The 10,918-nt window shown below is 44.8% G+C and overlaps 1 long non-coding RNA gene across 1 annotated transcript; it reads right to left on the bottom strand.

The window, feature by feature from the left end:
• Window positions 1-4,634: 4,634 nt before the first annotated feature.
• Window positions 4,635-7,377, bottom strand: LOC112116727. The gene is made up of 3 exons (XR_002908928.2): window positions 5,698-7,377; window positions 5,487-5,528; window positions 4,635-5,108 (listed from the first exon to the last, which is right to left on the bottom strand). It is a non-coding gene; the product is annotated as an uncharacterized LOC112116727 (long non-coding RNA).
• Between the last annotated feature and the right edge of the window lie 3,541 nt (window positions 7,378-10,918).

Genomic DNA, 10,918 nt, shown 5'->3' with positions numbered 1-10,918 from the left:
TCTAAGTGCTTAGTCATGCTGCCTGGACAATGGGGTTACCCCTGCTGAGCCACCTTTATGTGCTTTAAGATACAGAGGTAAAAAGTGCTATGTCCATGCAGGGTATTAAGCCCATTCTACATGGACAAAAACAGATATAAATGTTGCATGATTTGCAGTGGCTGCACATAGGATTCAGGACTGGGTATTCTGCAGCCAAAGACATTTTCAACAGGTGTTAACTCAGGGATATTTTGTTATTCTAAGGGATATAAAGACATGCATTCGTTAGGACGTCATTGTGAGGACATTGCCAGAATCCTTGGGCCAGGTTGGCCAAGTGAAAGTTGAAGTAAGTGTGTCTTGCCCCCATGGAGACAAACAGTGGGGTCAGTGCAGCAGGTATAGGGTAGTTTGCATGATTTAGCATTCAAGACAAATGTAAAAGAATGCAATGTATGTACCAAGGATTCAAGTCAGGCATCACTATCAGGTGCAGCAATCAGTGAAGTTGCACACCTTTAAATGGGAGAAGAATTCAACCCCAAAGGTTCACACCCATGTTCCTGAGGGCAGAATTGGGCCTCAACAGGACAGAGGTAAGGCCCTCAGGGGGAGATGTAGCAGGAAAAGTAACTGATCGGAAGATTTAAGATACATTTTAAAGCTGCATCCCCCCCAACTTTCTCTTACACTCAGACCATCCTCAGCATTCCCACATGCACTTGATTATGATAGTCATGAACTGGTCCCCACACAATACCAAATACCTGTAAGTTACACTTGTTTTGCACACCCCTTGCATGGCAAATCAGTGCAAGTTACACATCTCTGTGACTTTCAATTGCTTTATGGCCAGCTTGCAGCCCCTGCATAACTCTCACCATCTATTCAATGTGGACTTTGGCTCTAAGGAAACAGAAAGGTCTTCTTCGCTTAATGAATTTCCTACTTCATAAAAATAAAGTAGGAAATTCATTGAGAGGTTTTGGACACAAGCTAAATTACTAGCTGTAGTTGCACTGAAATGAAGGGAATTACTATAGTCATATGGTTATTGTATGGTTTTGCTGAGACAGAGTTTGTGGCCCCAGATTAGATTAAACTGATATTTAAACACAACAGTGGTGTGACTACAAAGCAGAGTTAACGTTGTTTGAGTCTCTAACTCTGCATTTCTGTATCTTAAGGTTAAAGTTAAAACAAATCTCAATGTGTTAATTGCGAATTTCCTCAGTTTAGCATGCTCAGTTTGGGAATAATTATGACACCTAGTAACGTATTTTACCCTAAATTACTGATACCCTAAGGCTATGATTCTGTCATGGAAGTCACGGATTCCATCCTTTTCCAGGACCTCTGGGACTTCATCTGGGTCAGGGCTGGAGCAGCTGTTAGCCCCAGGGCCACCAGAACAGCTGACCAGCGGCCAGCCCCAGGGCCATTGGGGCAGCAGTCCCGGCCAGAGCAGTGGCTGGGGCTGAGTGAGCCCCCTGGGGCTGGCACAGCGATGGGGCTGGAGCAGCTGCAAGCCCCAACAACGCTCTGTCCCCGCACCTCTTCTGGGTGTTAAGTCAGGGACGGGTCATGAGTTTCCATGAATTTTTGTTTATTGCCTGCGACCTGTCCCTGACTGTGATCAGGAACAGTCAACATGGATTCACCAAGGGCCTGACCAACCTGATAGTCTTCTATGATGAGATAACTGGCTCTGTGGATACAGGGAAAGCCGTGGATGTGATATATCTTGACTTTAGCAAAGCTTTTGATACGGTCTCCCACAGTATTCTTGCCAGCAAGTTAAAGTAGTATGGATTGGATGAATGGACTATAAGGTGGATAGAAAGCTGGCTAGATTGTCAGGCTCAACGGGTAGTGATCAATGGCTCAATGTCTAGTTGGCAGTTGGTATCAAGCGGAGTGCCCCAGGGATCGGTCCTGGGGCCAGTTTTGTTCAACATCTTTATCAATTATCTGGATGATGGAATTAATTGCACCCTCAGCAAGTTTGCAGATGACACTAAACTGGGGGGAGAGGTAGATACACTGGAGGGTAGGGACAGGGTCCAGAGTGACCTAGACAAATTGGAGGATTGGGCCAAAAGAAATCTGATGAGGTTCAACAAGGACAAGTTGCATCCGAAGAAGTGGGTTGTAGCCCACGAAAGCTTATGCTCTAATAAATTTGTTAGTCTCTAAGGTGCCACAAGTACTCCTGTTCTTTTTGCGGATACAGACTAACACGGCTGCTACTCTGAAAGGACAAGTGCAGAGTCCTGCACTTAGGAAGAATCCCATGCACTGCTACAGGCTGGGGACCAACTGGCTAAGCAGCAGTTCTGCAGAAAAGGACCTGGGGATTATAGTGGATGAGAAGTTGGATATGAGTCAGCAGTGTGCCCTCGTTGCCAAGACGGTCAACAGCATATTGGGCTGTATAAGTAGAAGCATTGCCAGCAGATCGAGGGAAGTGATTATTCCCCTCTATTTGGCACTGGTGAAGCCACACCTGGAGTATTGTGTCCAGTTTTGGTCCCCCGACTACAGAAGGGATGTGGACAAATTGGAGACAGTCCAGCGGAGGGCAACGAAAATGATTAGGGGGCTGGGACTCATGACTTATGAGGGGAGACTGAGGGAACTGGGGTTATTTAGTCTGCAGAAGAGAAGAGTGAGGGGGGACTTGATAGCAGCCTTCAACTACCTGAAGGGGGGTTCCAAAATGGATCTCAGCTGTTCTCAGTGGTGGCAAATGACAGAACAAGGAGCAATGGTCTCAAGTTACAGTGGAGGAGGTCTAGGTTGGATATTAGGAAAAACAATTTCACTAGGAGGGTGGTGAAGCACTGGAATGGGTTACCTAGGGAGGTGGTGGAATCTCCATCCTTGGAGGTTTTTAAGGCCTGGCTTGACAAAGCCCTGGCTGGGATGATTTAGTTGGGTTTGGTCCTGCTTTGAGCAGGGGGTTGGACTAGATGACTTCCTGAGGTCTCTTCCAACCCTAATCTTCTATGATTCTATGATTTACTAAAAATATCCATGACTGAATCTTAACCTTACTGATACGTGCGCTCAGAGTTAACTCCATCTTAATGTAGTTTGTGCCAGAGACTTTCCTTTTAAATAAAAATGTCACACATGAATCCTGAGCAATGCTTTGGAGAGATGATGTATCAACCATTTTTTAAATTTCAACTTTTATGGCCCAATTCAGCAGTACACTCTGACTGGTTTGCCCTCACCCTGGAGCAGCTCAAGGCAGCCAAAGCATACAGGCCAGCTAGCTGTTTTGCCAAAGCAGCCAGAGTGTACATCCCACTTTCGCCCTCCTTCGTCCTGAAAATTCCCCCTCCCTCATCGTCTCCCTGCTATGCAGATAGTACATGATCCTATCGGTAGCTTTTGGAATTAACTATTTAGGATTAATGGTGTTATTTTGCCATTATTTTTCATAACTGAAACTTTATCTGTCAGCTGAGGCTGGTACCTAAAATCTTCTCCTTAACGGTCACTCCCGAAGATTTAGCCTTTTTTCAGAATGGTTGTTGCCTCCCATTGTTCTCAGTGGGACTGAAGTCATGAGCTACCCTCAGTTAAGAGTTCTTTTCAAAATGGCCAGTGCTTCCCATTGTTCCCAGCAAGAGTGAAGCCAAGCTGCCTTCAGGGAAGATGTTGACCACTTATGCTGGCAGCAGGCTGAGGGAAAATCTCTGAGGAGCAGCTGAAGAGAGAGAGCAGCCAAGTTTGCTCAAGGGGTTCTTGTGGCCTTAGTCCTCTGAGAACAAGAGGTGGCAGTAGGGTGACCAGATGAGAGGAAGAAAATATCGGGACACATGGGGGGGGGAGGGGTCCGCCAGCAGAGCAAAAAAAAAAAAAAAGCCGAGTGCTGCAGGCGGAGCAAAAAAAAACAACAACCAAAAACCAGCAGTGCTGCCGGTGGAGCGAAATATCAGGACAAATTGCGTCCCGACCCAAGATCGGTTGGGACGCGGGACAAACACCTAAATATCGGGACGTCTGGTCACCCTAGGTGGCAGTCATTTTAAAAGTGCAGTTCTACTCTGAATTCTCTGTAGTAAAATATTCTTCAGCCTCAGCTGTAGAAGAAACTTTTGGTTTTGAGGAGTGACAGGGAAAAATGACTACTAATCCTAAATGAAAAATTCTTCATATGCCACCTACAGACAAGATTAGTGAGTTTTAACTATATGGGAAGTTTGAGACATCTGTTTCATTCCTTAAGGCCATGGGAGGGGCAGGGAGGAAGGAGGTCTGACATACTCTAGATTTCTTGAAGACCCATTTTAAAATTAATTTTAATTGCTATACTAAGCAATGGATTTACTTGTAAATTCTCAGAAAATTCATTCTATGCTCAAAGAGTAAGAGCTGTAATTTTGGGAAGAATAATGCTCTATTTTCCATACATAACAAAGAGGCCTAAGCCCTCTTTTAAGTGCAAAATTCAACTCAAACACAATGACAGCTCTGCAACTGTTGCCTCCAGAACACTGCCTAGTTCAACTGAGATGCCAAGTTATATTATCCAGCCCACTATGAGGCCAACATTTCCCATAATGTATGCATGAATGTGCACTGCGCACCCCACCCCAGTCCCTTCACACAGACACATTGAAGAGAAACTATTACACCCATTGGTCAAGAAACATTTAACTCTATTTGGCCAAGAAAGTAACATATACAAGAAATACATTTCCATAAAAAAATAACTACCCTCGGACTTCAGAGGCAGGATCACCCCAACCTCTATGCTTTTTATTACCACCGAGTTCTAGAGGAGATGCTAGTACAGCATGGCTATTCCGAGCTATTGCTGTGTTACACAGTGAAAGTCTGAGCCTGGTTCTGAAATGTGAGCTGGAGGTCATATTACATACAAAAATGTATGAAAAAATACGGATTTTAAATAAAGAACTATCACAATTAAGCTTTTTACAATACATTCTGGCTGAGATTTCCAAAGTAGTCTAGGAACAGAGACACATCTTCCACGAAAATTTGCCTAGATTAATTTGAAAATCTCATGCCATGTGTCTTCCAAGGGCCACCCCACTCCGCTGACTCTTTCTTCAGGTAACTCCTTTCCTGGTGAGATCAGTCCAAAGTACCTAGAAATTCAAAAGGAAATTCAAAAGGGGCACAGGCAGACAGCACAAGTAGACATGAACAAACAGTGGAACCTAGTTTGCAAGCAACCAAGGGAAGATGATGTAATTTATCAAAGCTTAACCAGATTACAAAATTCTAAGAACAAATCTCCCTGAAAGGTATTTCATTGCTGATGTTCCACTCAAGTCAGTGTTTTGAATGCTGAATTTCAAGTGTTACCAAGACAAGTGGCACATTTCTAGTTGGGCCATTAGCTGTTACTAAACTGAAGTCAAAACCGAAAAATCTGCAAATGATTGATTTGAATGCTCTCCCTGTCGATATGGAGACAATGTCTGCAAAAAATTAAAACAAAATTAAACCAACCAGAAACTCACCTTCCAGAAAAGCAAATTCATCAATAGCTTCAATGGCATTATCTGTAAAACAAAGTGAATTGAAAACAATTGGCATAGATAAACAAATTCAAGTGCAGAGATATTTTAAACACATCAACATGATTTTAACCATGACTTTTTTTAAAATAGGTTTATAAATTTTGGAGACTACGAGGGGAATATTTTACAATGTAATATTTGGCCTTCTTACCCAAGTCTTTCCTTTGCAGAGTTTTCCTTTTTCCTTGCTGAGCATACACATAAGCATCTTTAGCTATGGTTTCAACAAACAACTCCTGCAGGATGGAAGAGACAGATTGTTACAACAAGGGAAAGGTGTGACTGCAATCTGTTGTTACAAGTAGACAGGACAGTTGAGCTCTGAAGGATTAAAGGAAAAAATTACACCCTCTCCCCCTTTCGATGCTCCCTTTCCTCTGATCAGCTCTAAGAATGTTCAATGAAACCTTTAAACTAGACAATTACTGCATATCAGGGACAAGTGTTATTAGGGTGCCGGGGGGGGCTTTAGAGGTCCCTGTGTATATCTGGAGGTGAGGGAAGGGAGTGTGAGTCCTGCTTTTCTCCTCTCTCAAAACATACACTTGAACATGCAACATACTTTTCTGATTCTGTGAACCAGTTATCCACTTTCACGGATTACTGAGGCCCATGGTTCATATTCTTACCCCAAGACCTGCAACGTGCAAAGAGATTTCTTTGGCAACCACGTCTTGGCTCCCAAGTATCAGCAATACTCTAGATCACAGCAAATTATGTCAAAACATGCCTTTGCCCTTAAGGAGATGACCAATTTTAGGAAAGGACAACTCCATTCAGGGCTAATTATGACACTCGATTTGAGCTTAGCAGGCTTTGCTATCCAAGGTAAGTATTTGTCAGGGATACCAGCTACCAACTGCCCATCACTCACCTTCTGAGTGCCAATCATATCTGCACTACTTTCAATGGACAATGTAGAATAACCTACCTATAAGTACCTCCACCTACCACCAAATGAGCTTCTTAGTTGCAGCAAGTAAATACATCCTGTCCTGTGCCCTGAAGGACATGAAACTCAGGCTCTGACTGATCAGAAGAGGGAACAAATTCCACAGCTGGACACTCTCCACTGCCCAGACACCAGACCACAAGAGCACCACTGGAACGGAGAGCAAGAGTAGCTCAGCTGATCTCATCAGGACACAGAGAGACAAATGGTCTTTCTAGTAACTATGATACAGGCCATTTACAGCTTACCGATCAGGACACTTGGAACTGCAACCAGAAGCAATCTGGAATCGAGTGGAGAGCAGAGGTGTAGAGTGCTCACATCAGTCTGATGTACTAAGAAAGTGGGTTGCCACATTCTGCACTAGCTAAAGCTCCGAAGTGCTCTTCCAGGATAGCTTTGAGAACATTATAGCAATTCTGTGTCCAGATGATAAAGGATTCCTGCAGCAAAGTCTGCAACCTCTTAGACAGCACTTATAGCCACCACTATTATCTCAATTACAAGAGCTGGAGGTTGTGGAATTCTTTGACAAAGGGCAGACATGCACCTTTAACAGAGGGAATAAACAACCTCCTACCAACTCTCCAGATTCTTCTCTCTTCCAGCATCCTTACCATCTCTTCCAGCCTTACCCAACTCATGATCATCCAGGTCCCTATATTGGCCAAAGAAGGCAATGCAGAGGTAGCAGAACCTGTTATAGGGAGATGACAGAACACAGGACCTTCAGCAAACTGAGCTGCTGAAGCATTTTGGGCTTCTACAATTTCCCTTAGTGGTTTCACAAACACTAAACAGCAAGACTGTTGTGCTCTAAAAAGAGAAAGTTTGAGACAAGGTTGTAACTGACAAGGCAAATAATAGGGAGTGGCAATTTTCTGAGCAAGGTTATAAGCACTGCTTTTTAAGGAGAGCTTTATCTTGCTCTCTTAAAAGATGCACCCACTATCCTGTTCAATGTTAGATTGGCCAGCTCCCCGCTGGCTGGCAGGAGTCCATCTGACAGGTTGTCATACACTGTCCCCCAGCACACACAGGTGACGTTCAGCTTCAACACTGCAAGTGTGAAACCTAGCAAATCTGCCTCAGGTCTTCTGATCCAATCAGCAAATGGAAACTTCTCATAAAACAAACCCTTAAATGATTGCACCTTTATGGGTACATGTAAAGAGATTTTTATTCTCTTCTGCCACTTTTTCCATGACATAGGAATGCAGAATTTTTATATGCTAGTTAGATTCAGAGGAAGCTGATCACCAATGGCCTTCAAGTCAAATTATCTGCCCTAAACCATGGTAACCTGCAACGACAATCCAGGAAGTGAGAAAAGTACAGGATACTCTGGGGGTGGGCAAACTATAGCCCGGGGGCTGCATCTGGCCCTCCAGACGTTTTAATCCGGCTCTTGTGCTCCCACCAGGGAGCGGGGTCCGGGGGCTTGCCCTACTCCGCACAGCTCCCAGAAGCAGTGGCATGTCCCCCCCTACGGCTCCTACACGTAGGGGCAGCCAAGGGGCTCTGCATGCTGCCCCTACAGCTCCCACTGGCTGGGAACCATGGCCAATGGGAGCTGCAGGGGCGGCGCCTGCGGACAGGGCAGTGCGCAGAGCCGCCTGGCTGCGCCTCCATGTAGGAGGCGGAGGGGGGGGCATGCCGCTGCTTCTGGGAGCTGCTTGAGGTAAGCGCCGCCCGGAGCCTGCACTTCAACCCCCTGCCCCAGCCCTGATCTCCCTCCCGCTCTTAGTCCCAGCCCGAAGCACCCTCCTGCACCCCCAATCCCTCATCCTCAGCCCCACCCCAGCACCCGCACTACCAGCCGGAGCCCTCACCCCCTCCTGCACCCCAACCCCCAATTTTGTGAGCATTCATGGCCCGCCATACAATTTCCATACCCAGATGTGGCCCTTGGGCCAAAAAGTTTGCCCACCCCTGGGCTATTCCGTCAGCTGGGAAGAATAAGTGACATTAACAAAATGAAGGAAGCTAATAGACAAGATGAGTTAAACAGGATAATTAGTGAGGTTAACTGTGAAAGAGAGCTGGAAGGGCCCTGGAAGAGACCATAATAAAGCCACACAAGTCTCAGCACCAATCTAAATGAAAAAGTCTCACAACCAAGATGGAAAATGGACTGACTATTGAATGAAAGCGGAAGCCAGATTATACAGTCAAAATCTCTGCAAAAGGGCTGTCGGAGATATTTCTCCCCAACGGGAGCTAGTGACTGAATGAAACATTCTAAGGGTCCTACAGGGCAATTCATTCACATGCTCATTTTAGAGGTGGCCTAGAGCCACCCCACCCAAGCAGAATTGCTCCTGGAATTCCCCAGGACAGAGGAGTGCACACTGCACCACTCCGTGGGATGCTTCCCCGCTCTGTATCCACACAGCTCTGATGGCAGCTGCAGAAGAGGTACTGAGTCACGCCCTGCCTACTCCTCATCACCTTTGGGTTAGTTTGCCTCTAGGGGATGCTAAGAAGGAAGTTATCTTAGCTCTTGCCTACATTAACAAACTGGTCTCTTACTGCTCTGCTCCCTAACAATTCCTAACCATGTCTCTGACAACTGCCTCCTGCCTTTAATGCTCCCCCTATGCGTGGAATGACCTCCCTAGTCTGGTCTGTCAAGCTACCATTCTCTTGCCATTCAAATCCATCATAATGGCTCACTTCTTCCACAATGCCCAAGAAGGAAGTTAACATTAACACATTTTAAAAAAAATCCTAGTCATTCACTCTTCTGTTGTTCTCAAAGCATCCTATCTTCTCTGTGTCTCTTGTTTAAACAGTAATCTCCCTGGAGTAGAGACTGTCTGAGCTCGGTGTTCCATAAAGTGCTGAGCACACAGGCAGCAGTTAAATAATAATAAATAAGCCATAGCCTACAGCCACAGACTTCTTGTCAGATTAACGAACATCACAAGTCAGTATCTGGGGCATTGAAAGTCCCTTCCCCTGCTTCTTGTAGGATGACAGCCTCCTCACTGGATCATGCCCAGAGTTAACGTCAAACCTTAATCCTCCACTGCATCTATCATCTCAGAGTCATGTTCCTCTGAGACCCAATATTGCTGCTAGTAACAGGCAAACAGTGACAGGGGAAGCTGTACAACCTAAACAGGTTATTTTCAGTTTTGCTTTGCCATAAAATAAGAGGCATGGACAGAGCCCATGTTGTGGCACCATCCAAACTCTAGGAGGCTGTTGTGGGGTAGAGGCAGGAAGAGACGAAGGAGATTTTTTTAAGAGAGTCTCATTTTACATTGCAACCAGAGACGTTTACTTCAGTTTCAAATTATATATGAAAAGTTCTTCCAGGGGACGTTTCCCTGAAATGCAGCTGCGTGTTAGCAGGATCAGGCTCTGATCTTTGACTAAGCACCTCTTGAATACTCAAGGGTTTCAGAACAGTCTGGCATCTCTGATTTGGTCTTGTGTATGCTGAGACAGTGGAGAGAACTGTGCTAATTCATGCCAATAACTGGAAAGACTTGCTGCGAATAACTGATCACTGTCATCAATTTGCAAAATCAATCTCAATTGAAAAAGCAAAGATTCTGTACCTTAAAGCGTATTTCTCTCTACTTATTTTGAGAGGATGTTTACAATACTTGGGCATATGCTAGTAAGTGTTCTGTAGCGTTCTGTAAAAGTAAAAAAGTTTCAATAATCAGCGATCTCACTGCTGCCTATAGGTAAATCATACGTGGAAGTGACCATTTTGTGTGTGAATTATACAGTGCAGATTAATAACACCACCTAGCTTTTATCTAGCACTTTTTGTCAGTATGCCTCAAAGCACTTTACAAACGAGATCAGTGTCATTATCCCCATTTTACAGATGGAGAAACTGAGTCACAGAGAAGTGAAGTGATTTGCTCAAGATCATCCAACAGAGCAGTGGCTGAGCTGGAGCCTAGTGGTCTGTCCACTGGGCTAGACACGGAGATTATGATGGGCTGGCTCTTTGTTGCTTGTGCATGAAAGCAAGCAATAATCTGAAATGGACAAGGATCTGGGGGTTACAGTGGGTCACAAATTGAATATGAGCCAATGTTATGATGCAATTGTGAGAAAGGCTAATATCACTCTGGGGTATATTAACAGGAGTGTCGTATGTCAGACATAGGAGGTAACTGTCCTACTCTACTCAACACTGGTGAGGCCTCAGCCGGAGTCCTGCGGCCAGTTTTGGGCACTACATGTTAGGAAAGACATGGACAAACTGGAGAGAGTCTAGAGGAGAGCTACAAAAATGATAAAAAGTTTAGCAAACTTATCCTATGAGGAAAGATTAAAAAAACTGGGCATGTGGGAAAAGGCTGAGAGGGGACCTGACGAGAGTCTTCAAATAAAAGAACAGGAGTCCTTGTGGCACCTTAGAGACTAACACATTTATTTGAGCATAAGCTTT

Source organism: Terrapene carolina, unplaced genomic scaffold, assembly GCF_002925995.2.
Source record: "Terrapene carolina triunguis isolate 2854851 unplaced genomic scaffold, T_m_triunguis-2.0 Scaffold662, whole genome shotgun sequence".
Lineage (NCBI taxonomy): Eukaryota > Metazoa > Chordata > Testudines > Emydidae > Terrapene > Terrapene triunguis.
Note: the sequence above shows the minus strand (reverse complement) of the source record. Positions and strands in the feature narration are given on the sequence as shown.